This window comes from Sorghum bicolor, chromosome 8 (assembly GCF_000003195.3).
Source record: "Sorghum bicolor cultivar BTx623 chromosome 8, Sorghum_bicolor_NCBIv3, whole genome shotgun sequence".
Classification (NCBI taxonomy): Eukaryota; Viridiplantae; Streptophyta; class Magnoliopsida; order Poales; family Poaceae; genus Sorghum; species Sorghum bicolor.
Window position 1 is genome coordinate 20,703,597 of NC_012877.2, and position 27,581 is coordinate 20,731,177.

Consider the following 27,581-nt stretch of genomic DNA (forward strand, 5'->3'; position numbering starts at 1 on the left):
TACATCGGTATCCGTGCCATTGCGGATTTTTCTGTTTGCGTTTAAAATACCCAACAGCCACCTTCGCTGCCGCATGTTCAGTTCAGGTTGAGTGAAGATATGCTTGAGGCTCTTGTGATCGGTGTAGATGTTACACAGATTACCCAGCAAATAATGCCTCCAGATTTTCAAAGCATGAACAACTGCTGCCAATTCTAAGTCATGAGTAGGGTAATTGACCTCATGTTTTCCAAGTTGGCGCGAGGCATACGCGATCACGCGACCTTCCTGCATCAACACACAGCCTAAACCAACGCCTGACGCGTCACAAAAGACATCGAAGGGCTTCTCGATATCAGGTTGAGCTAGGACAGGAGCTGATGTCAGCAATGTCCTCAACTTGTGGAATGCCTCTTCACATTCAGGTGTCCACACAAACTTTTCATCTTTCTGAAGTAGACGAGTCATAGGCTTGGATATTTTGGAGAATTCCGGAATGAATCGACGGTAATACCCAGCCAGACCAAGAAAACTCCGAACCTCGTGTACCGAAGTTGGAACTTTCCAATCCAGCACTTCTTGCACCTTAGCCGGATCCACTGATATGCCTTCTTCAGATAAGACATGGCCCAAGAAAGGTACTTTCCTTAGCCAAAACTCGCATTTGCTAAACTTGGCATAAAGCTGATGTTCACGCAAACGCGACAACACTATACGCAGATGCTCTGCATGCTCCTCTTCATTGCAAGAATATACCAAGATATCATCAATGAAGACCACCACGAACTTGTCCAATTCAGGCATGAACACCGAATTCATAAGATACATGAAGTGAGCAGGTGCATTCGTCAAACCGAAGGACATGACAAGGTACTCATACAGCCCGTACCTCGTCGAGAAAGCTGTTTTAGGTACATCTTTAGGACGGATCTTGATCTGATGGTACCCAGATCGCAAATCAATCTTGGAGAATACCTTAGCTTTAGACAACTGGTCAAACAAGATATCAATGCGAGGAAGAGGGTATTTGTTCTTGATAGTCACTGCATTTAGGGGACGATAGTCCACACACATGCGCAACGATTGATCCTTCTTCTTCACAAAGATAGCCGGACAACCCCAAGGAGAAGAACTAGGACGAATAAGACCCTTCTTCAACAACTCATTTAGTTGGGTCTTAAGCTCAGCTAATTCATTGGGTGGCATTCTATAAGGTCTTCTAGAGATAGGAGCGGTACCTGGAATCAATTCAATTTTGAACTCCACATCCCGATCCGGAGGAAGCCCGGGTAGATCATCAGGAAAAACATCCGGAAACTCACACACCACCGGAATATCCTGAATAGCCTTAGATGTAACTGCATTCACAGTGCTACGGATTTGAATATCACGAGGAAGTTGCACTAGAAATGCCTCCTTGGTATCTAGGTCTTTTAACATCACCACACGAGTGGTGGTGTCGATAAGAACTCCATTACCACTCATCCACTTCATCCCCAGAATTACATCTATGCCCACACCGGGTAGAACAACCAAATCAGCAAGAAACTGACGGCCTCCTATTTCCAGAGTTGCCCCCAAAACCACTTGATTGGTGGAAATATCATTTCCCGCAGCACTAATGCAATAACTGCCCTTATCAAGTGTAACGGCCTTGATGCTATGCTTAGACACAAATTCAGAACTCACAAACGAATGCGATGCTCCAGAATCAAAAAGCACAAGTGCATCATGTTGATTGACCAGAAACTTACCAGCCGTGACTACCTCACCAGCAGGGATTGCTTCCACAATTGTGTAGTGAACACGCCCCTGACGAACATTCCCTTGGTTGCCCTTCTTTGGCGAGTAAGGACAGTTGCTCTGCCAATGCCCGGTCTAATTGCAGTTCCAGCACTGACGGTTGGCAGGTGGAGTCTTGGCATAGTTGGGACCCGTGTTGCCCCTAGGAAGAGCAATAGAGTACCCCTTGCGAAAACCCGTCTTGGCCTGATTCTTCTTCACTGGAGGGCGGTATCGCTGGTTGGGGGTTGGAGCACGGAACGATGGCTTAGCTGCCACTGGAGTCTTGGTCTGAGATGATCCTGCCCCAGCCTCAAAAGCCCTCTTGCGAGTCTTGGTCGCAGTGTACACAGTGTTATAGTTCTCTTGAGTGAGAGCATCACTAACAAACTCATTGAAAGTTGCACACTTAGTGCGGCCCATAGTCTTCAGCAATTTGGGGCCCAAACCCCGCTTGAAACTAGCAATCTTTTTCATCTCTGTGTTCACAAACTCAGGAGCATATCTAGACAAATGATTGAAAGCATGCAAATACTCCTTCAAAGTCCTGTTGCCCTGAGTTAACTGCATGAACTCAGTATGCTTCATCTCCATAACACCAGGAGGAATGAAATGCCCTTTAAAAGCATCACGGAAAATATTCCAATCAAGCACAGTGTCGGCTGGAAGAGCTTCCCGATACTGATTCCACCAGATGCCTGCTGGGCCCTGCAGTTGGTGAGCTGCATACTCTGCCTTCAGACCTTCAGTCAACCGAAGCAAGCGGAACTTTTGTTCCACCGTGTTCAGCCATTCCTCAGCCTGAAGGGGTTCTTCAGCTTCTCTGAAAGATGGGGGCTTTGTATCCATGAAGTCCTTGAAGCTACTGTACTGGTTAGGAGCAGGACCTTCGTGTGCATTACGACCACCCTGATTTGCCATCCGATTGATGGTCTCAGTTGTTGACGGTCCTTAAGTATCAAATTTAATTATCAAATAAATAAAGAAAAGGACCCAAATGAAATCAACATCTAGACTTAGAGTTTTATCTGACAGAATTCCACGAGTTTTGGTGTTTGTCTATTTCTGCAGGGGGTTATCAGGAAATATGGAAGAAAGGCCCACATGTCAGGATTACGTAAAGATATTAACGTGCTGCGCAATTATCTTACATCTAGAAGACTCCAGAAGCCACGAGACCGAAGCGGAGGCGAAACGGGGCCAGAGGCAGGGCGCTCGCCCTGTCCTACTGGGCGCCCGCCCCCTGTTGGAGTCCAATCAGGACTCTGCTTTGCGGGAGATCTCCACCGACCAAAAGGATGAATCTAAACCATACAATCTATGTCGGTTTGATCCAAGGGCCCATATTCACTTGAAGGGACTATAAAACAAGACCCCCTGGCCCCTGGAGGGGAGAGCCTCTCAACCCTAATTCATTTATCCATCAAGGGAGAAGAAGCCTCTGATCAAGATTAGAGCCACCACATCAATTAGATATCTAGATTAGTATAGCTACATAGGATTAGAACTAGAAGGAGTCAATCTTCGATTGGTTTCCGGATCTGTCAGGAGTATTCTTGGTAATTCTCTAATTGTGCTTCTAATTGCTTTCTAATTATCTTTGTTCTTCAATATTATGAATATGACTTTGTTCTACTTCAATATATTGCTTATGACTTTGCTCTACTTGCTTATATTCAAGATTATATGGTTCTTAGTTTATCATAGTTATGTACTTGGCTTAGTTAGATACGATCTATATACATGCTTAGGATCGTATAGCGTTTATCCATCGGATCCATGGGTAAATGATAGATATTGTGTAGGCGTGGTGCTTATACCGTATTTATCTGCGATTGTACCCAATATGCCAGATCGTGGGGTGGTTCGTGATAGTGACAGCTTCATTGATTCTTATATAGTCCCCCTCTCGTGTATTGGGCTGGCAGAGCAACATTATTACAGGGGAGTGATTGCTATGTTTCTCATATTCCTTGCTAATATCACTATGCATGGGCGTAGTCTTGTCTCGCAATGACTGCTAAGTATGCTTGCACTAACTATGATAATGCTAGACTATATAGTTAAGAATAACTTAGGAAATATTCTTGTAGTTCGTTCTAATACCATGCTAATGACTTTCTAGAGTATCTAATTGAGGTGCTTATCATATTTATTATGTGGCTAGATCAGATTAGTTATCCTTGTCGCTATTATTACTTCATATATCTTTTATGTGACACTTATCCCTGTATGAAGAGTTAGATATAATGTTCTCAATTATACATGCAATGATAGATGCTCAATCTCATATTCTATTCTGTAATCAATAGTGATGATTGCTAATCCCTTCTCAGTGGTAAAAATATAAATAACGATACCTGGAATACTTCCCGGTTAAAATGCTACATCGGTATTAATCTGTGCGCTTGCAGATCCCATTCATTATTTATTTAGAAGAGCAATTGCATATTTCAATACCGCGTCTCTCATATCAGGCTGGGGATGAAAACTTGGCTTAAGTGGTGTGAGGGATAGGTTTGGCATTTTTGGCACCGTTGCTAGATTTAGAGAACTTAGTCTACTTTTGGTAATGATGTTAAGAATACCCAACATCAGTGAGCATCCTCTGATTTTCCACCATCATTTGCATCAGCTCAGCTGGATTTGGTGGTGGGGGAGGTGGTGGTGGATTCATGTTTGCACGCTGTTCCGCACCTCGGGTGCCACGAGACATCTGTAAAGACACAGTCAGTGAGTATTGATGATGACAAGATTTGCCGCAGAAGAACTTATATTTATGCCTGAAAGTATTCGAGAGAATATCTTTACAGAAAAGGCACAATAATTCAATTCGACAAAACAACATCACCAATCCAACACATGACACAGATATCCGCAATACGCACCACAACGGAAAACATCGGCATAACATAACGATCATAAAAGACTGCACATAGGGTCCATAAAGTTATTACACCATCACAGTACATGCCCTGAGTCAAGGTCAAGGTTCCAGATTACAACATGGCTACAAAAGCATCACCCCTAGCTGCCAACTACAAAAGATCCTCGCAAAACACTACCCACTACTCCCTACACTCCAGGCTCATCGTCCGAGTCAGCGTCGAAGATTGCCTCTCCATCCTCGTCGCTAACCGGCTCAAGCTCCTCGTCCTCCACGTCCCCGTGCAAGGGTGGTGCAGCCGCTGCTGGTCCATCGACCTCCATACCATCATCATCGGCCACAATCACCTGAGGTCCCACCTCTGGATACACGGTTATAGGGCGAGGAATAGGGTGTAGCAAGTTGTTGAGACGGTGAATCTCCACAAGGCCAGCCTCAATCTGATCCTGCAGATAGTTCTCCCGCTCAAGCGACTGAACTCGGTGCATCTCCCACGCTTGGCGCCTGATCTCCGACACACGGAGTGCAGTATCCCTCTCACGAGTGAGCTGCACCAAGCGCTCCTGCAAGGTCTCCCTCTCTCTAGCTAACTGGCTCATCTGATCCTGCTTATGATCTCTCTCTCTAATGGCTTTCACCCACTGCTGCCTACGGTACTCCGCAATGCCTTCCCAGTCATTGCGGTCCTTCTGAGCTTGCTCCAGGAGTCTAGCTTGCTTGCGAAACTTGCGAGGACGCTTTTCAGCCTTCCGCTGCATCTCCTGGGCTCTGTGAACAGCCACCATCACCTGTGCATAGGTGCCCTCTCGCTGACTGATCAGCTTAAGCACAGCCATCATAGCACTCATAGCAGGACTAGAACTCTCAGCTCTCTCTCCTCTGCCTCGAACCAAAGCATAACCATCAGCCTGTTTCCACTCCGCTGCTGCTGGGTCAGCACTAGGAATGGAGGCCGCTGGTCCTCCTGTCAACTCGTCTCCAAACCTCTGACAGATATTGAGCAGGATAGTCTGGGCTGCAACCTGAGCTGCCTCCCAAGGAGTCTGCCCATCGGAGCTACAAGTCCAGCCTGTCCATGCAGGCTTGTCCCCATGTGGAGGGACAACTCCCTGCACAGCAAACCACTGAATCCCTCCTGTGCTCTCCATCTCCCACCAAGAATACTGAGGTGGCTCAGTATACCCAACAGTCCGTAACACCCTCCAGAGCAGGGTAGGAGTACCAAACTCGTGCAAGAAAGTGTCACCGGGACGGGGTGAAGCGGGTGCGTCCATCTGTTGAAAGGAATAGGAATACCATGGGTAAGAGAAGATTAGTTAAGCCATCATTTATTTATTTAAAAGGGACGAAATTGTAAGGGAAGGAGTAGACAGAATGTATGTATGAATGCGACATGATGCATGCACGAACCGTACGTCCTCACAAACTTAGAAAATTAATATTCTAACGGATATACAGTGGCATACATTCGTCTCTCGATACGATAACTATCGATTTACACGTGCGCTGTTAGAGTGCCTGCAGAAAACTTCATTTCAGCCCAACAGTTCCCAATATATCACTCAAGAAAGCAGTAACTAAGTGCACATTGCTCGGACATGCCCAACATGAACAAACAATGACACCACAGCTACCCGAGAATTTAAATGCTCCCCAATTAAGTTTCTTTCGTGGTTCCATGGTTTCGACATGTACCCACTCCAGAAAACCACCGCGAACACTCCCCTAGACCGCCGTTTGGACGATCATGCTCTCACAGCTCACACTTACCATGGCGTAGGTGCGACGTTGCATAATTTAAATCTAGCAACATATGTGGCTAATTCACATATGAAGGCTACCTCCACCATTAGACCACAGGGTAGCATAGTGCGGTCATCACACATCCATACCTGAGTACTGCCGGAGATGCATAAATAAAACCCCCAAAGTCAGTACTTAAATAGCCACCTATAGTCCTTATGTGGGCAAGGAGGATTCGACCACTGGCATAACTTAATTACTTGTTTTACACCATTTTATTTAAAAACTCTTTTGTTTTAAATACACAAACGCTGCATTTATAATGCTGAACTTGCTCCGATACCAGCTGTCACAGAACTGACCAAATTATAAGAGTTCAAGTGTAGAAACGATCGACAAGCAATCAAGTTTCCAAACTTGAGCCCATATAATCCCGGTAGTCAATCGAAATCACGAAGGACTTCAAACCAACTCGCAACAAACCAAGATCGTAATAGTTCAGCATAAACACAACGAATGTTACATAGTCATTCATTGCCGTCGAAGCGGCACCACATCGGAGTATTAAATTATTACAACACTGGATCGAAGTAGCGGAAGCAAAATAGTTACACACACATTCCAAAGTTCAGTTCATAAGTTCGGGTTACTGCCAGAGTCTATGCCATCCTTCCAAAAGCATCAAAGACGAGATTATTAGAGAACCGTGCCCAACGGTTAGTCCTCATCCCCAGCGGGATGGAGACAGGTCTTGCAGAAACCGTCATAGAAGATGTCATCTGCAACAGGTGGGAATAAACCCTGAGTACCAGAATGTACTCAGCTAGACTTACCCGTCTAGTAAAACATAAAAGACACCAAGGATCATGCAAGGCTACATATCAAGTGGAGCTGGTTGACTCACCTTTTGCCAAAAGCTTAAATTACAATTAAGTTATTTTGGAGGCATCATATTTATTTATCATCAGCCTATCACTAGATTAGCACCTGTACTACAACACATCACTTGATTATTACAAACAATAATAACCATATCAAATTCATCATATGTTCTTCTTGCTATCATCATTATCATGAACCAAGTTCATTAGTGAATGCTACGTTTGCCGCTGCTCTGTCAAGTTCTCACTAACCGGGAGAGAGGGCGATTCGAATCGAATTCCTATCCAGCTGGAGGATTATTCCTAGCACTCACCCAAGCATCCCCTGTCGGAGAGCCAACGGGTCACCTTTGGTACAACTCAGGAATCGCGGCTCCGATCAGCGCCGCACTCCCAGGGCTACCACTCTGCCAGGGAGGTCAGGAATTTTAACTCACCTGCCTTTGAACTTACGCCAATGGTCCCCCGCACACCGCACTTCCTCCGGTAGTGCGCACTTTATACTTGCCGGTCTTCCGACCTGAGTCATACTACTCGGCTTCGCGGTCGGAACGAGTTATCCGGCCAACTAAGTGTCAGGCATGCGTTCAACATGACAAGAGGATGTACAACGATCGGTCCTTAGCTGCCACAGACGGAGTTACTACAAACTTGCAAAACTCCGCCCGGCTTAAGTCAATTTAATCAGGTTCCATCCATGATAGCACATATAGACCATCGTGATCCGACATAACCCTATCTCGCGTAGGTGACAGGATATCACCCGACTTCTACCGGTTAAAGCATGGCTAAGCTGCTACTCGATCCTAACTCTACAACCAGGGTGTGGAGAGTTATCTGACCAAGGATAGAGTAGAATGCAGCAAGGGTTTTCATCACAACTCCTAAACTTAATGCATCAATAGATAAAACATATTAAGTAAACTTTTGAAAGTAAAGGGAGACTTAGAATGCTCCGGGGCTTGCCTTTCACGAACGACGCCGGCTCGTGATTCGGGCACTCAACTTCTTCTTCGGGCTCCTCGAGTCCGGCTTGCTGGACCTCCACCTCCTGGTTGCCTTCCTGGCTGTTGGGTATTCTTAACATCATTACTAAAAGTAGACTAAGTTCTAAATCTAGCAACGGTGCCAAAAATGCCAAACCTATCCCTCACACCACTTAAGCCAAGTTGTCATCCCCAGCATGACATGAGAGACGCGGTATTGAAATATGCAATTGCTCTTCTAAATAAATAATAAATGGGATCTACAAGCGCACAGATTAATACCGATGTAGCATTTTAACCGGGAAGTATTCCAGGTATCGTTATTTATATTTTTACCACTGGGAAGGGATTAACAATCATCAATATTGATTACAGAATAGAATATGAGATTGAGCATATATCATTGCATGTATAATTGAGAACATTATATCTAACTCTTCATACAGGGATAAGTGTCACATAAAGGATATATGAAATAATAATAGTGACAAGGATAACTAATCTGATCTAGCCACATAATAAATATGATAAGCACCTCAATTAGATACTCTAGAAAGTCATTAGCATGGTATTAGAACGAACTACAAGAATATTCCCTAAGTTATTCTTAACTATATAGTCTAGCATTATCATAGTTAGTGCAAGCATACTTAGCAATCATTGCGAGACAAGACTACGCCCATGCATAGTGATATTAGCAAGGAATATGAGAAACATAGCAATCACTCCCCTGTAATAATGTTGCTCTGCCAGCCCAATACACGAGAGGGGGACTATATAAGAATCAATGAAGCTGTCACTATCACGAACTACCTCACGATCTGGCATATTGGGTACAATCGCAGATAAATACGGTATAAGCACCACGCCTACACAATATCTATCATTTACCCATGGATCCGATGGATAAACGCTATACGATCCTAAGCATGTATATAGATCGTATCTAACTAAGCCAAGTACATAACTATGATAAACTAAGAACAATATAATCTTGAATATAAGCAAGTAGAGCAAAGTCATAAGCAATATATTGAAGTAGAACAAAGTCATATTCATAATATTGAAGAACAAAGATAATTAGAAAGCAATTAGAAGCACAATTAGAGAATTACCAAGAATCCTCCTGACAGATCCGGAAACCAATCGAAGATTGACTCCTTCTAGTTCTAATCCTATGTAGCTATGCTAATCTAGATATCTAATTGATGTGGTGGCTCTAATCTTGATCAGAGGCTTCTTCTCCCTTGATGGAACAATGAATTAGGGTTGAGAGGCTCTCTCCTCCAGGGGCCAGGGGGTCTGGTTTTATAGTCCCTTCAAGTGAATATGGGCCCTTGGATCAAACCGACATAGATTGTATGGTTTAGATTCATCCTTTAGGTCGGTGGAGATCTAACGCAAAGCAGAGTCCTGTTTGGACTCCAACAGGGGGCGGGCGCCCAGTAGGACAGGGCGGGCGCCCTGCCTCTGGCCCCGTTTCGCCTCTGCTTCGGTCTCGTGGCTTCTGGAGTCTTCTAGATGTAAGATAATTGCGCAGCACATTAATATCTTTACGTAATCCTGACATGTGGGCCTTTCTTCCATATTTCCTGATAACCCCCTACAGAAATAGACAAACACCAAAACTCGTGGAATTCTGTCAGATAAAACCCTAAGTCTAGATCTTGATTTCATTTGGATCCTTTTCTTTATTTATTTGATAATTAAATTTGATACTTAAGGACCGTCAACACTGGCCTTCGGGATTCGCTTGGAGCTCGAAGGAAACGGTCACGTCCGGTGCACCTATTGCATGCTCGAACAATAAGAAGATGCACATGCTAAAGATGAATACCTAATAACACAAGCAACTCACTGGATACTCATTTACGGAGCAAAAGTTATACAAGCTCACACAAGCAAACAAGTTAGCTTAGCCCCAAAACCTATCCTGATACCAAAACAGCAATCAACATAAAACAGGAGTAACCTGGTAATTAAATCATAACTAATGATAGACAGATCCAACAAACATAAATAAAGACATTCTGGAAAGCTTATGAAATTGTCTACAAATCATCTTTAAACACCTCAGCATGATTCAAACATTAAGCCAGTCATTTAAACAGAGTTCCAGGTTCTGTCCCAGAAAAACAGAGAACACCTATTTCTGGAACCCAACTTGGAACAGCTATAACTTTTAAACTACTTGGCCAAATGACCTCCAATTTAAACCACAGCTAGCTCTATAAGTTTAGAACAACTTTGATTTAGACAAGTTTCACAGAAAGTCAAGTTATCATTAAGCAAAGTTAAATTGCTCACTTGCTGTCCAGAACAGCATTTAACCCTATAGTTAATTATTTAATAGCATGACCAAAACACAAACAATGCCAATCACATAGCTTATGAGCACAAACATATTACCAGATTACCAGAACATCAGATGGAAACCCCAAAACATTTACTTAACAAGGCATTTATTAATTAATTATAAATAAGAGCATAATTACAAGATACTAGTCAAAGTGCTCAGAAAAATCTACAAAAATTACAGAAGCACAAGGACATCATCAAAGTATCACCATAAAAATTTCAGAGCAATTGCACATACCAAATTAAAGATATACATTTAACATGTGCCTAGATGTTTATTTCATAAATTCAGAAACATGACTTATATTATGCCAAACAACAGATTTCAGATTATTTACACATTAGGAATGCCATAAACCAGTTTACTACCAAAGTAGAGCACCAGCATAAGTACCATTTATTTTATTTGATTTAATTAAAGAAACAAGCCACATTTCAATCATAAACTACATATCAAAGCTGCAGTATTCCAAAAATCATGAAATATTTACCAAAGTACTCTAACACCATACAGAGGCTACCACAAAATTTTCAGAGAAAACTAAGCAATATAACCAGAGATATGCATTTATCCATGAATAACAAGATTAAATCCTTAAAAAATAATTTCCCAGAAACCATGGTTCATTTTATATTTTTATTAAAAACTAGCCATCTCAAGGAATACCACAAAATTGGTTTCACAATTTTTGGATCTCAGAAACAGGAGATATGATTTTTGCAAGAAAGCCAAAAATCAGGATTTTGAATAAAAGAAAAGGAGGGAAAGAGGAGACACTGACAGTGGACCCCATCTGTCAGGTCCGTCTTCCCCGAGGCCGAGGCGACGTTCGCCGGTGATTTCTCCGCAACGGCGAGGTCTCCGGCGAAACCACGGGCATCAGCGTGATCCCCAAACCCTAACGAATCGATTGACCCCCTTTTTCCCACGGCGGAGCCACCGGAAGGAGCTCACCGTCGACGATGGCGGCTCGGCGGAGGTGCTCGGCGTTACGCCGGAGCCCTCAGGCCGGTAGAGCGCAACCTAAGGCCTTCTACAGCACCAGCGGACTACGGCGAAGCTTCCTAGGTACACAGCTTGGCCTGGATCCTCGTGGAACAAGCTGGCCACGAGAGCACCCATCTCCGGCGGGAGCACGGCGGCGCTGCGCACCGTGTCCGGTGACGGAGAGCTTGGTAGAGCGTCCACCAAGTGGCGCAAAAGCTCGCTAAGGACCTAAGCTACCTCTAGGACCAAACCAGAGACGACGGGAGGCTTCACAGAGCTCGGCATTGAGTTCACCGGAGAAAACGGTCACGGCGACCCGATTTGGGGGAAGAAGGAAATGTCGGCTCACCGGTGGGATTCTCGGCGAGTTAGAGGGTGGAGATTGTAGAGCGGTTCACGGCGGAGCTTTGGGTGAAGTTTGGTGAGCAATGGCGCAGCAGGGAACGCGCGCGAGCTCGCCGGAGTAAGCTCACGGAGAAGAGCTCTCGGCGGCCGCGTTTCTGGCGAACTGGGCGAGGGAGAGCGAAGTGGACGCGTCCACTCTGCGCGGGGCGTCGCCGTGGACGTCATGCGCGCGCGCTGAGCTGACGAGCGGGGCCATCGCTGGCGTACGGACGACATCTGGCGGACAGGTGGCGTCCTGGCCATTCCCGACGGTGAGCTCGGTTTCGATTCAGAGACAAAGGTGACCGATTGACAGAGCAACTTCACCAAAGATTATCTCCCAAACCAGACCGAGTTAGAAGATGATGCAGTTGACAAAGTTGGAGTTCCAAACGAGTTCTACAACTTTGTCAATTGGAGCAAAGGCCAGATCGGCCTGGATTGAAAGATATGGAGTTTTCAAAATCGATCGAGCAAACTGGTTTCATCTCAAGACTTAGAAAATTTTCTAAGTGTTGGAAACAGCCTCAAATCTGCCTTGTGGGCCACTTTTGAGCTATTTGTGTCATTTTCATGAGATGGCCATAAAACAACTTTTGTTCCTTATAAAATTTGCTACAACTTTGCTGTAGGAAGTTTTGACATGCAAACATTTTATGAAACACTTTTTAAAAGCCTAAGCAAAAGAGATTTCTAGGGCCTATTTTCATAAGTATGACATAGAAGCATAATTTGGAGAAGTGATCAACATGAACATTGTTCCCAAGATTAAGTTAAGCATAGATAAACTAATTACCAAGACATTAAGCACAAACACAAGCATTGATCACTCAAACATAAGCATAGGAAGCCTATTTAAGCAATTTAAAACACATTTTTGCATAGAATGACATGCCTCAAGATAGATGATGATTATGATATGCTTTGAGTAGATGATGATGCTCATGCTATGCACATGATCAATGCAACCATAACACTGGGGTGTTACATTTACCGATTTGGTATTCCTCAAACAATTACTACCGATCAGGGTACTATGTTTACATCGGGAGAGTTTGATGAATTTACAATTGGTATGGGAGTTAAAGTATTGAATTCTTCTCCTTATTATGCTCAAGCTAATAGGCAGGCGGAAGCGTCTAACGAAGGAATTATTAAACTCATGAAACAGAAGATTGAAGAAAATCCTAGGAGGTGGCATACATTGTTAAGTGAGGCTTTATGGTCATATCGGATGGCATGTCATGGCTCGACTAAAGTTTCACCTTATCAACTAGTGTATGGACATGATGTAGTGCTACCATGGGAAATTAAGACTGGATCTATATGATTGTCTTTTCAAGATCAGCCGACTACCGATGACTATGCTACTTTGATGAAAGATGAGTTGGATGATTTATCAGGGCATCGGCTGAAGGCTTTGATGAGTATAGAAGAAAATAAAAAGAGAGTTGCTAGGTGGTATGATAAAAAGGTAAAAGCTAAGTAGTTACCGATGGAGATTTGGTGTGGAAACTAATTTTACCAATTGGGACAAAGTTCGAAGTTTGGCAAGTGGTCTCCTAATTGGGAAGGTCCTTATTGGATAAATCGGTCTGCTCCTGGTAATGCTTATATTTTGGAAACTCTAGAAGGAGTTGAATTTCCCAGAGCTTTGAACGGAAAATATTTGAAGAAATATTACCCAAGCATATGGGTCGATGCATAAAAAGTTCAAATGCCGATAACACTCCTATCGGCTGGATTAAAATGTACCCGGGACTGAATATGATGTTTTAAAGGATGCCGGTAACAATCCTATCGGCTGGATCAAAATAATCAAAGGTTTCTAAAGACAGAACAAAACACGCCGCCGATGAAGAGCTCATATTTTCAGTAAGGCTTGGATAGTCGATATGGCACGCAGACGGACCTGATCGGCCTCTTCTATCTCCTTAATGTCCTCATCGGTAGAACCCTCCACTGGCTTCAGCTTCTTCTTCATCTGCAGTGCTTTATGGGCTTGAGTGTTTCGTTCTTGCTCAAGAGCCTTGATCATTTCAGGCAGCTGACTCTCTTCTTGCTGAGCTTGGGAGAGGGACTCTTCTACTTTCTTAAGCTCTGCCAACAGAGCTTCCCTTTTTGCCGATAGGTCAGAGATCTTTTGTTTCAGCGTCTCTCCTGAGGATTTTAGAATGCCAATGCTCTTGTGTTTCTCATCGGCAAGGTGTTTCACTTTCCTTACCTCCTCCGAGAGCTGGGCATGGGTGGCTCTATCGGCAAGGCATTGAGTGGCCTTTTGGTACTGGAGTTGGCGGCTCTCCAAGTGTGCAGCCTTGAAAAGGATTTCTTCGGCATCGGCAGGGATTTGGCCTCTAAGAGCCTTAAACAGAGCCTTGGTTGGATCGGAGTCATTGACGAGTTGGGTTGTATCCTGATGAAGCAGGGCCAGCAAATCTTCTAGCTTTGCTCTGATTTCTTCCGATGAAATCCCGATTGCTTGAGAAGTGCTTGCTTCCTCGCCTTGATCGTCGGAAATTTCAATGGCCAAGGAGAACAGGCTGTCAGGAGAATCTTGTTCCTGAAAAGGAAAAAGAGATAGGTTATTTGATGATAAAATGTTAGTAAAATAAAAGATGATAATCAAATAGCTTACTTGTTTCAAAGCTATCTCTCGCCTCTGGCTAGTTGAGACCGATGGTATCACAGGTTGATCAGCTGGAGTTGCCATTGGAAGAATGTCAGCTGAAAATTAATAAGGATAATTATAAGTTGGAAAGATAAATCCATCGGCAACGATTTCATAGACAATGCTTTACCTTGAGGGGGTGCAGTGCTTGTTTGAATTGAGGAGACTATGATTGAACCTACTGGATCGGCGGTCTGCTCATGTACATCGGCTGATGTCTCTTCTAGCCGAGGTTCTTCTTGTGGCTGAGGTGGAGACGGTGCTTGCTGTGTCTGAGCCTCTGGTGAAGAAGGGGACAATTCCACATGAATCGGTGACCCTGGAGGAGGAGGAGGAGGAGGAGGAGGAGGAGGCGTTGCTGATTTTCGACGCTTTGCTTGCGACTTAGTACTCTTGGGACCCTTTCCCTTAGCTTGACTGGCCTGGGGGGCATCGGCACTTGTCTTGGTACTTCTGGTCTTTACTGATTTGCCGGATTGCTGGTACAACAACAAAAGTTTTGTAAGTACAAGCGTGACAGGGTATTGATGAGATTCTGGTTGGAGTAGTAAAAGTTACCGATGAGGTTCCCATGTCAGCCAATGTGTAACACCCTAGGAGTTAAGCATGCACTTAGTCTCATAAAACATTCATAAGCATTCTCATCAAGTATGGCATAAGCATCACATCCCGTGAGCACAATAATAACTCAAGTGTGATTTTATGTGTGCTTTATTTTAAGTGAATTAAATATGTTAAAAATATTATGCTTGTTCAACAAAATTGTTAAATATTCAAATTAGGTTGAAATGAGTGTTAGAATATTTAAAGAGTAATTTTTTGATATTTTTGGAGCCATAGGATAAGAGATGGAATTTATACAAAAATCCCTAAGATAAATTTATTTAAAAACCTAGAACTGGTTTTAATCTATGATTCAAATTCTATTTGGAATTTGGCTTCACTTATTAAAGCAAAGTTGTAGGGAATTTCATGGGAACCATTCTTCTTTTTACTCCAACCCCTGAAAAGTTTTGTAAAAGCTTCAAAAGTATTATTTAAACTTTTTGGAGAAAAGTAATTCAAAAAAAAAAGAAAAGGGGACAGGCGCTGCTGGGCCGATCCGCCTCCCTTTCGGCCCAGACAGCAGCTCGGCCCGCTTCCCCCTCCCCTCTCTCTCCCGTGCGGGGCGCCCGCCTCGCTCCACCCGGCGCCGGCCACGTGGCGGCCGTACGCCGGCGTTGGACGCGCCGCGGCCGACCTGCCTTCACCTGGTCGGGACGCCGCCCCGCGCCCCCAGGCCACTCCACTCCACTCTGTCGCCCGCTCTCCCCTCTCTTCTTCCTCCCCGCGCGAGCAGCAGCAGCCGCGGCGGCGCTCCGTTGTGCGCCATTGGTGCCGAAGCCCAGCGCCCAACTCCGGTCACCCGCGCCCGATTAAACCCGCCCCTAGCTCCGCCTCGACGAGCGCAACCTCGTGCGCACACTCTCGGCCGACAGCGTCCAGGTATTAGGTGAGATTTCACCACCGCGACATGGCCGGAGCTCCGACGAGCTCTCGGTCCCCGCGAATCTCCCCCTTCCCGACCCCTTTTCTCTTCGTTTGTTCGCGCATTGTGGTCGCCGTGCTCCCGCGAACCCTAAGCACCCCTCCGTTCGCACTCTATCGGCCGGAGACGGCTGGACGCCGGTGAGAAACGCCACCGAGCTCCGCCGTGTGCCATAGCTGCCGCTAGGGACCTCCTCCGTCGATGAGATCTAGCTCAACGTGTTCGTCTTGAAGAGACGAAGCCGTAGGTGCCCTCCGCGCCACCGGAGACCTCGCCGTCGGCGAGAACCGGCCGGCTGAAGTTGGCCGGAGCGCTGCATGGCTGACCCGTGGGGCCACGACCCCTGGATCCCACCTGTCAGCGCCTCTGCGGGCGTGGATCCGGGTGAATCTAACGTTTTCCGTCGGTTTTCTTAAATAAAGGTTTTCTAGAAATTGATTTAAATCTTGTAAAATCCATATCTTGAGTTCTACAGCTCCAAATCTGGTGAAATAAATTTTGGTGAGCTTTATAATTCCAGACCTGTAGCTTGGTGTGATTGCATGTCATGTTTGAACAACTTTTCTGTATAAATATATTTAATCCATGTTTTTGCTGGGATTGGAAAATGCATAGTAATTAAAATATAACTCAAAAAAAATATGCAACTTGTTTTTCTGGCTCTGCATGGATGATTAGTCACTGGGAAAATTTTGCTACACATTATTTGCTGAATAAATGAATTTATGGTGATTTAAATGCTTGCATGGCAGTGGTTTATGATTTTTAATAAATAATTGGATCTTGCAATTAATCTGGAAATTTTTGTGGGTGTTTCTTATGATAACAAGTAAATTATAAAAATATGAAATCTGCTGTTTGACACTTATACCACAGTAGAGTATTTGTACTTGCTTTTATGAATTAATCTTGTGATTTTTGAAACTCAAAATAAGTGTCTAAATATTATGAAAAATTTATGGTAGACTTTATGTTTGACTGGTAGTCTACTGTAATTTTTGTGGAATTTATTGATAAATAAAAGTGTGTGCTATTTTGATGGGCCTAAAAATGAATAAAGAAATTATGAATGGGTATATATAGGTTAAGTAGAATAAAAGAGGTTTGGTGTATCTTTGAAGCATCTTGTGAGTTTGCTGGTTACACTTGAGGATAATTTGTAGAAGAGAAGGAAATAGATGATTAGTGTAATTGCGTGTTCTTGGATGATGTTGACTACCTTGTAAAAAGCATGACCAATTAAATCATCTATACATCATGTCATGGTCATTTGGTACCCTCTCATACAAGCATTCACCCGGGCATCTCGCACTCCACTCATGAGCACATATGCATCATACAGGCTCGCACGAGAACGAGGTGAGACCCGAGGAGCAGGAAGAAGCACAGCAGCAGGAACCTCTGGGAGTGTCAGAACCCGGAGAAGAGCTGCAAGAGTGCCCGGATCATAAGCCGAGCACGTTCGAGAAAGGCAAGCCCCGGAGCATTCTAAGTCTCCCTATTCTCGCTAACTTAAATAATATATTATGCTTGTTCTACTATGTTGCATTTAAGTGGTAGGAATTGCTTGATACCGTTGATGCATATGTACTCCTTGTTATCACTACTCGTTTATCTACCTTGTCATATGTAGATAGGCACGGAGTCTATGCTTAGCCTGCTTAGTCCGGTAGAAGTCGGGTGATTTCCTGTCACCTGCGAGATATAGGTGGATACCTGCTTGACTAAGCGGTGATTGCTTTGGGAATGAACAACCAAGTGTGGAATGGAATTTGAGACCGGGCAGGGTCTTATGGTGGGTTGACCATAGTGCCCCTGCCTGTGTCGATTAAGGACCGATCGTTGACGGACCTCTTGTCATGTTCAACGCATGCCCCACATTTAGCTAGAAGGATAAGTCGTTCCGACCGTGAAGCCTGAGCACTATCCGGGCCGGGAATCGGCTAGATGTACGCACTGTATTGGTGATGGTTGAGGAGAACGACGAGGGCGCGACGCGAAACCTTGGTATACCTTAGATACCTCAGTCGCCGGAACGGTCCTCGGGTACGGGCGGTGCCTGTCGAACCCGCGAATTGGTCCTCGATAGTGTAACACGGTGATCTGTAGCTCACTTGATCAGTGAGTGTGGTTTGTGTGGGGAATAACTCGCCAGCTGGTTAGAAATCGATTCGAATCGCCATCACTCCTGGATAGTGAGCACTTGATATGAGCTTCGTCCTCGTAGTAAGGACTATGGAACACCTGGGTTATATGATGAATAATTGCATGAATGCTATGATGAGGTACCATCATATTATTATATTTGTTTGCCATAGTGCAGGAGCAAACCTAGATAATAGGTAATGATACTTTCAACTTGAGCTAATTAAAAAGAAGAAGAATTCCTTTAGGATATGTTTAATAGAATAGTTCTTTTATGCAAAAAGTCATCAGCTACCCCCACCATATAGCCTTCATGATCCTTGAAAAAGTATTTATTTCTAGTTTATGACGGGTAAGTCTAGCTGAGTACATTCTTGTACTCAGGGTTCTACTCCCATGTTGTTTTGCAGATGGTCAAATGTACTATGGTTATTGCATCATCTGCTTGTACCCAGCAATGGGCGATGACTAGACCAAGGGCGATGGTCACTCTACCTCTTCTTTTGCTTTTGTGAGAATGACTGAACTATGGCACTGTATCAGACTAAGTATGTGTGTGTTATTTTCAAACTATGAAGCTTCCGCTACTTGAGAACTTAGTTTGTAATAATTTGAAGAACTCTGATGTATTTGATGGTTGTTTATGAACTGGATGTAATTGTGGAAGGTGACCGCTAAACTTATTACGATCTTGGCTGTATGTACGATATGTGGTTTGAAATCCTTCGAGATTTCACGGACTACCGGGATTATATGGGTTTAAGCTCGATAGTTCGACTATGCAAATGGTCACCATTAGGCTTAATCTCTTATAATTTGGGCGGTTCTGTTACAGCTGGCATGAGAGCAAGGTTTAGCGAGTTACTGTTCATAAGTACGTTCTAAACTAAATTTAAACCGGTTTAATAAAAGATTTTTATTTATTAATGATAATCAAGGTGTCAAACTAAGTTTTTGGAAAACTATCTAGTGTGCCATGGCCATATCCTTTATGCCCAGTTAAGAACTCTAAGGTGGCTAGTAAGTACTAACTTGGGGGTTAATGCATCATATTTTTATTTCGTCGCTCATACGGCGTGCAATAGTATGAGTACCATTCATTTGAGTGGTAATGTATGGATCAATTTTTCCTCTACGCCTCGGTAAGTGGGAGCTGTGAGAGCATGATCGGATACACTGCCGATCTAGGGGAGTGTTGTTAGGTGCTGTGTCATGCACACATGTTTGGTGTGCTTGGGAACGGTACCGCATGTTGGGAGATTCTGTCCTGAGAGGCGATGCCGTCATTAGGGCGATGATGTGGGTAGTAACACGTCATATGCATGGACGGGGTGCCTGTGTATGTGGGGTGTATAGCTTTAAATTCTTGTCCTGCATGTTCATACTGTGGTCGGGCTGAATGAGTTTTCTGCAGGTACACTAACCACGTTCCCGCCTAGCACGCTAGTTACGTTATGAGAGAACGTTGTATGCCAGCGTATATACCGATTAGTGTTAACCTTTGTTTCTAAGTTTGTGAGATCGTAAGTCCGTGCATGCATCATGTTCATTTCATATCATTGCTTACTTTCTCCCCTTAATTTAATCTGTCCTAATTCTAAATAAGGTAATTAAAGATAATCCTCAATCTTACCCCAGGTATTCCATTTGCAGCAGATGGCATGCACTCGGCTCACCGCTCGCAAGTCCACTGGTGGGCGGGCCCCTCGCCATCCGTTGGCAGCTAGGAGCTCGCGTCATAAGAGCAAGTTCCTGGAGGAGTTTGGGATGCCCACCTTGCTTTGGAGGGTGCTCAGTTCGATGGGGTATCCCGAAGGAAGGGAACCTCACTACTATTGGGATAAGGAGCAGCTCGGTGACGGGACCCTAGTGGGGATCGAGGCAGTGGTCCCTACCAGTGGAGGTGACCCCGCCTGGGGTGGCTGGGTGTATGAGTCCCGAGGTGCCACGCCTTTCCACAGTGCCAGCAGGGCAGCTTTCGCAGTCCTGAGGGACCTCATGGAGAGGTTTCCGCAGGAGCTGGCCCACGCCTTCGCTGGGGTGTTTCCCTAGGGTGACCCCTACAATTCGGTGTGGGATCAGTCCGAGGTGAACGCTCTAGAGAGGAGTGCAGATGAGGACCAGCACAGTGACAGCGCAGCTATGAGTGCTATGTACGCCTTGATGAAGACCTATGGGGGCCTGGAGAGTTGTTTGGGGCGCTTGTCCGGGTCTCTTCTCACAGTCTAGGATGAGAAGCGCCAGCTGCAGCGTGAGTTCGACACTGAGGTTGAGAGGCTGCAGGCAGAGTTGGCTCGCGTGACCCGAGAGAGGGATCAGACGGTCCAGAAGAACAATGAGCTGAGCCAGGACCTGCTTGCAGTGACAGAGCAGCGAGACAGGGTGACTACTGCTCACAGGAACTACGAGCGCATGCTAGTTCATGTGCTTGGTCAGAGGAATGAAGCCTGGCACGAGGAGGACACCTTGAGGGCCCGACAGCTAGAGCTTGAGCAGCAGCTAGCTAATGCTGAGGAGTACAATGAGAACTTGCATGAGGAGATCCACCAGCAGCATAACCAGCTCCACCCTCACCACTTGCCTGGAGCAGCTGAGCTAGACTCTGAGGACGAGATGGATGAGGATCTAGAGATAGGGGCAGTTGCTAGTGGTGATGAGGATGAGGAGGGCTCCGGCATGGACAGTGACCATAGCGAGTAGATGCTAGGGCTCTAGAGCTAGTCTTTCTTCTTTTGATGATGTTGTTGCATGGCATGTCTTGTAACCTGTGCATCTGGGCTGTGTAAAACTTTATGTGATGATGCAGAAAGTCCAGTGTATGTACGCTGGCAATTTTGGATGTATGCGAACTTTGTTGGTTGTATGTTAAGTAGTCTGTTAGTGATGTTGTGTGTGTGGATGATGAATTGTTGTGCCTCTGTTTATTGTGTGAATTTATTTCCTCAGTAAATTCAGTACGGCATAATTCTACACATGTCTACCGTTGATGGCAACTCCTAACGATTGCTTATCATTGACGCATGCAGATGGTGCAAACACGTGGCGGGGGTAATAGCAACCCCGGTCTTGGAGCAGGTACCTCCGGAGGTGGGGCTCGACGGAATGAGGATAGGGCACCATCACCGCCACCACCACCGCCTCCTCCATACACTGCGGACATGTTTTTCGCATAGTTTGAAAGGTCCTTGTTTGGTTTTGGTAATTGAGTGACAACTTAGGTGGACTAATAGTGTTTATGTGAGATACACAGGAGATTAGTCCACAGGTGATGATGTGATGATGGAGGAGCTCATTGCATATGAGACATGACATGGAGTCATGTGACCAAGGTGGAGAAGATCATGATGAGGCTTGGCTCGATGGACCAGTTGCAAGAGTGAAGGGCAAGTCAGAGGCTTTGAAGCGAGGGACCGCGTGTGACGGTGAAGCTTGAGCAAGACTTGGCGCTGATGGACCGAGGCAATGGTGAAGAGTAAGTGAGGTCAAGATCGATGAACCAATACGGTCACGTGATGATATGAAGTGGATCATATCATTTGGTGATTGCTTGATGCATGTGTTGCATCAACATTGGAGGAGTTGGAATGGAAAGCGCAAGGCAAAGGTATAACCTAGGGCTTTTCCATTTCACCGGTCATAGGTGTGTAGAGAAGTTTATGACCGGATTTAGGTTAGATGGCTGTACTATCAAGAGGGGCAAACTTCTTTGCATATCGGTCATCTAGTGCCACTTGAGCGATCTAACTTTGCATATGTGTTAGGATCAAGTGGCGTGGCAAGTTGAGAGGCTAACTCCTTTGGAAAAATGTTTGTGAAAAGCTAACACACATGCACTTTGGTGATGTACACTTGTTGGTGTTGGCACACTTTACAAAGGAGGTGGTGTTCCTAGGGTTGAGAGAGGTGTGGCACACTTGTTGATTCGACGCTTTTGAGAAAATTAAGTGCATATTTTCTATTGCGCCGGTGGGAAATTTTGGAGAAGTTGCGGGAGTGTTTCTCCGGACGCTAGTGTTGGCAGCACCGGACGCTGGTCCAGAGCGTCCGGTGTGTACAGCGCATCGGACGCTGGCACCGGACGCTGGGCGGTTACTGTTCAAGCGTCCGGTGGTGCGTGACGTCAGCGAGTGCGCGCGTGGAGTTTCTGACCGGTGAGCACCGGACGCTCAGGGTGCGTCCAGTGGCTTGCGTCCGGTGACCGTGCGAGTTTGCGGAGCTCTCTGCGCACGAGTCCGGTGAGCACCGGACGCGTCCAGTGTGGACTTGTTGAGCGTCCGGTGGTGCTGTGTCAGGCGCGAGCGCGAGGTAGCCGTTGGCGGCAACGGTCGTTTTCAAACGGCTAGTGACACGTGGCCGACACCTAAGCACCGGACGCTGGGAGTTGAGCGTCCGGTGGCTCCCTGTGAGCGTCCGGTGCCCACCTGTTTTGCCCAGTGAAGGGGCAACGGCTAGTTTAGCCCTTGAGGTTATAAATAGAAGTGGTGGCCGGCCTTGGCTGGGGCTGAGCACCCTTGGGACTTAGTGTCCATGCTTGGGGAGTGCTAGGAAAGCCTCTAACTCACTTGTGCTTGCAAGAGTGCGAATTAATAGCGAGTGAGTGATTCTAGTGCGTTGCATTGAGAGATTGCATCGAGTGGCACTAGGTGTTCGTGTTGCAAGCTGGTGGTGCTTGTTACTCTTGGAGGTTGCCACCTCCTAGACGGCTTGGTGGCTTGTGACTCCGTCGAAGCACGCATGGAGATTGTGCGGTGCTCCGGAGAAGAGATTGTGAGGGGTACGGTGCTCCAGAGAAGAGATTGTGAGGGGTACGGTGCTCACCACGTGGGAGAGTGTGACTTGCGGGTCACCACTAGCAAGAGGACCGGCGGCAACCTTGGAGCTTGTCTCAACGGGGACGTAGCTTGGTGGCAACCAAGTGAACCTCGGGAGAAAATCATCGTGTCAATATTGTTCTTCCCGTTGGTTTGCAAGTCCCTAACACAAGCTTGTTCTTACATTCATATAATTGTGCTTGTGTAGTTGCTCTTGTAATTAGTTAGCTTGTGTAGCTTGCTAGTTACCTTCTTGCTTGTGTAGCTAGAAGTAGTTCCCTTGCGTGACTAATTTGGTTTGTGTAACCTTGTTAGTCACATTGCTTAGTTTGTGTAGCTAAGTATTTTGCGCTCTCTAATTTGGCATTGATTGCCTTGTTATTGAGCATTGCTAGTGAGCTTAGGAGCTTTGTGCTTTTGCTTACTAGTTGTGTAGGAGCTCCCCGGTTTGCAAAGCATTAGTGGCATAGGTTTGTGTGACCTTGCTTCTAGAATTGGTTAGGTGAGCTCTTGCTAAGGTAGCACCTTGTTTGCTTGTTTAGGATCTTTTACAAGGTGCTAGAGAACTTAGATAGAGGGGTGTAGTCTTGGCTAGACCGATAGTTTTAGTTCCGCTTTTGTTTCGGTTAGCCGGTGCGATAAGTATTAGAAAGGACTATTCACCCCCCTCTAGTCCGCCATCTCGACCCTACATAGTTTCTGGGGAGCCAACGCAACATGGAGCAGATGCAGCGCAATATGGAAGAAGCTCTGCGCAATATCGCTGACAATACCCACCGTGGAGATAACCAAGGCGGCCGTGAAGTCAACCAGTACAGCTCTTTCAAGGACTTCATGGACACCAAACCACCAGTCTTCAAGGAGGCATTAGAGCCGCTTGAGGCAGATGAGTGGATCAACACCATGGAGCAAAAGTTCCGTCTTCTTCGGATGACTGAAGAACTTAAGGCTGAGTACGCGGCACATCGGTTGTAGGGACCTGCTGGGATTTGGTGGTCCCATCACCGTACCACCTACACCGAGGGAACCCCGATCACCTGGAACCACTTCACCACCGCTTTCTGGGGAAATTACATTCCTCCGGGTGTGGAGGTTGGGGAGTTCATGAGGCTGTCTCAGGGAACGAAGTCTGTGAAGGAGTATCTACACGCTTTTAACAATCTCGCTCGCTATGCCCCCGAGTTTGTGAACACGGAGGCCAAGAAGATTGCTAGTTTCTAGAGAGGTTTGAGCCCAAAGATGCTGAAGACCATGGGTACAGGGATCCGGGCTACCTTCAATGCTTACATCAATGACTGTCTGACCCAGGAGAACAATAACAACAACTATAGTGCATCCAAGTCTCGTAAGAGGGCTTTTGAAGCCGGGTCCTCTCAGTCTAGGGCACCAGTGGCAGGGCGACAGCAGTATCGTCCTCCTGCCCCAGGTGCTAGGTTCCGACTGCCGCAGAGAAGGAACACCGAGCATCCAACACAGCAGAAGCCGTACAAGGTGGCAATAGCTCCTGCCAAGCCAAAAGCCATTCAAGCTACCGCACCTGCCACCAACAATACGACCAAGGGACCGTGCTACAACTGCCACAAGATGGGGAACTTTGCGAAGGAATGTCCCTACCCCAAGAGGCAACAGACAACCTACCCAGCCCGTGTGCACCATACCTCGATAGAGGAGATCCTGGAAGGAGAACCGGTAACAGCTGGTATGTTTCCTGTCAACCAACATCTTGCAGTCGTTTTGTTTGATTCTGGATCATCGCATTCATTCATGAGCCAAGTATTTGCACAAAAGCATGACCAGCCAGTTACTGAGTTGGGTTATGGCTATCGCATCAGCTCAGCCGGGGCTGATGTGTTGACTAACAAAACAATAACAGGGTTACCTTGGATATCAGTGGCCAAAGGTTTCGTGTAAACCTCGTAGTCATGCCAGGGCTGGTTCTGGATGTTATCATTGGAATGAATAAGATGACTGACTGGGGTGCAGTTATAGATGCCGGAAATAGAACTCTTTTCCTCAAGGACCCGCAGGGGGAAGGTGTGCTTGAGGTCAAGCTACCTCGACGGTTAGACTTCGCTAGTCTTTCGTGTGCAGTATAGGTGGTTCCACTAGAACACATACCAGTGGTATGTGAGTTCCCTGATGTTTTTCCTGAGGAATTGCTGGGACTTCCCCCAGATAGGGAAGTAGAGTTTGCAATCGAGTTGATACCAGGTACCGCACCAATATCTAGGAGGCCGTACCGGATGCCGCCAAACGATCTCGCTGAGTTGAAGAATCAACTAAATGAGTTACTGGATAAAGGGTTCATCTGGCCAAGTTCGTCAGAATGGGGTTGTCCGGCGTTGTTTGTGAAAAAGAAGGATCAATCGTTGTGCATGTGCGTGGACTATCGTCCACTCAATGCGGTAACAATCAAGAATAAGTATCCATTGCTAAGGATTGATATTTTGTTTGATCAGTTGTCCAAGGCAAAGGTATTTTCCAAGATAGATTTGGGGTCCGGGTATCACCAAATCAAGATCCGTCCGCAAGATATCCCGCAGACTGCTTTTTCCACCAGATATGGGTTGTATGAGTATCTTGTCATGTCCTTTGGGTTGACAAATGCTCCTGAATACTTCATGTATTTGATGAATTCAGTCTTTATGCCAGAGTTAGATAAGTTTGTTGTGGTGTTTATCGATGATATTCTAGTTTATTCAAAAAATGAGCAAGATCACGCCGAGCATGTGAGAGTCGTGCTAACGCGACTGCGAGAGCATCAGTTATATGCAAAGTTCAGCAAGTGTGAGTTCTGGTTGAAGAAAGTTCCTTTCCTAGGGCACATTCTGTCTGAAGAAGGGATTGCTATAGATCCGTCAAAGGTACAGGAAGTCATGGACTGGAAGGCACCAACTTCTGTCTCGAAAGTTCGAAGCTTTCTTGGTCTCGCCGGGTATTACCGTTGTTTCATACCCGACTTCTCCAAGATTGCTAAGCCAATGACCAGCTTGCTACAAAAAGATCATAAGTTTGTCTGGACGGAAGGGTGTGAACTAGCCTTCCGCACCTTGCGAAAGTTGCTAACCACCGCTCCCGTTCTAGCGCAACCCAATATCGAGAAGCCTTTCGATGTGTTTTGCGACGCATCGAAAAGTGGCTTTGGATGTGTGCTGATGCAAGACGGCAGAGTAATACCTTACGCTTCAAGATAGTTGAGAAAACACGAAGTCAAATACCCAACTCATGACCTTGAGTTAGCAGCGGTAGTGCACGCTTTAAAGATCTGGAGGCACTATTTGCTGGGAAATAAATGTCATATCTACACCGATCATAAAAGTTTGAAATACATCTTCACTCAGTCCGAGCTAAATATGAGGCAACGAAGATGGTTGGAACTGATCAAGGATTATAATCTGGAAGTCCACTACCATCGAGGCAAGGCTAATGTTGTAGCAGACGCTTTGAGTTGCAAACCGCATTGTCAAGTGGTTCAACCTCTGTTTGAAGATGGTTTCAAACTCATGCACCCTGAAGTCTTATGTCACATACAGCTCAGTTGTTCACTTGAAAGTCAAGTCATCGAGGGTCAGAAAACAGACAAGGGTATTTTCCACATCTAAGAAAAGATAAAAAATGACCCAAAGACTCAATTCAGAGTTGATGAAAAAGGGGTATTGTGGTTTCAGCACCGGCTGGTAGTTCCAAAGAATCGAGAATGGAAGAATCGCATCATGGATGAAGCCCATCTCTCCAAGCTTTCTATTCATCCTGGCAGTAGTAAGATGTACCAAGACCAAAGATCTCACTTTTGGTGGACCAAAATGAAGAAACAAATAGCCGCATATGTGGCCCGTTGTGACACGTGTTGTAGAGTCAAGGCTACACATATGAAACCTGCAGGTCTGTTACAATTGTTATCAGTTCTAGAGTGGAAATGGGAAGAGGTCAGCATGGATTTTATCATAGGGTTGCCGACAACATGAAAGGGAAATGACTCGATTTGGGTCATCATAGATCGATTGACCAAGTCGGCCCATTTCATTCCAGTTAAGAACACCTACAGACCTCCTGAGTATGCTGATATATATATGGCTGAGATCGTCAAGTTGCATGGCATTCCCAAGACCATCATATCACATAGAGGACCACAGTTCACCGCTCATTTCTGGGAGCGAATGCATAAGAGTTTGGGGACTAGTCTGATAAGAAGCACAGCGTATCATCCCCAAACCTCGGGTCAAACGGAAAGACTCAATCAAGTGCTAGAAGATATGCTGAGGGCTTGTGTGTTATCGTCCAAGGGATCATGGGAATCGTGGTTGCCATTGTCTGAGTTCTCATACAATAATAGCTATCAAGAGAGTATCAAGATGGCCCCGTTCGAAGCTTTGTATGGTCGAAGGTGCAGGACTCCGTTGAACTGGGTTGAACCTGGTGAAAGGAGATACTATGTTATCGA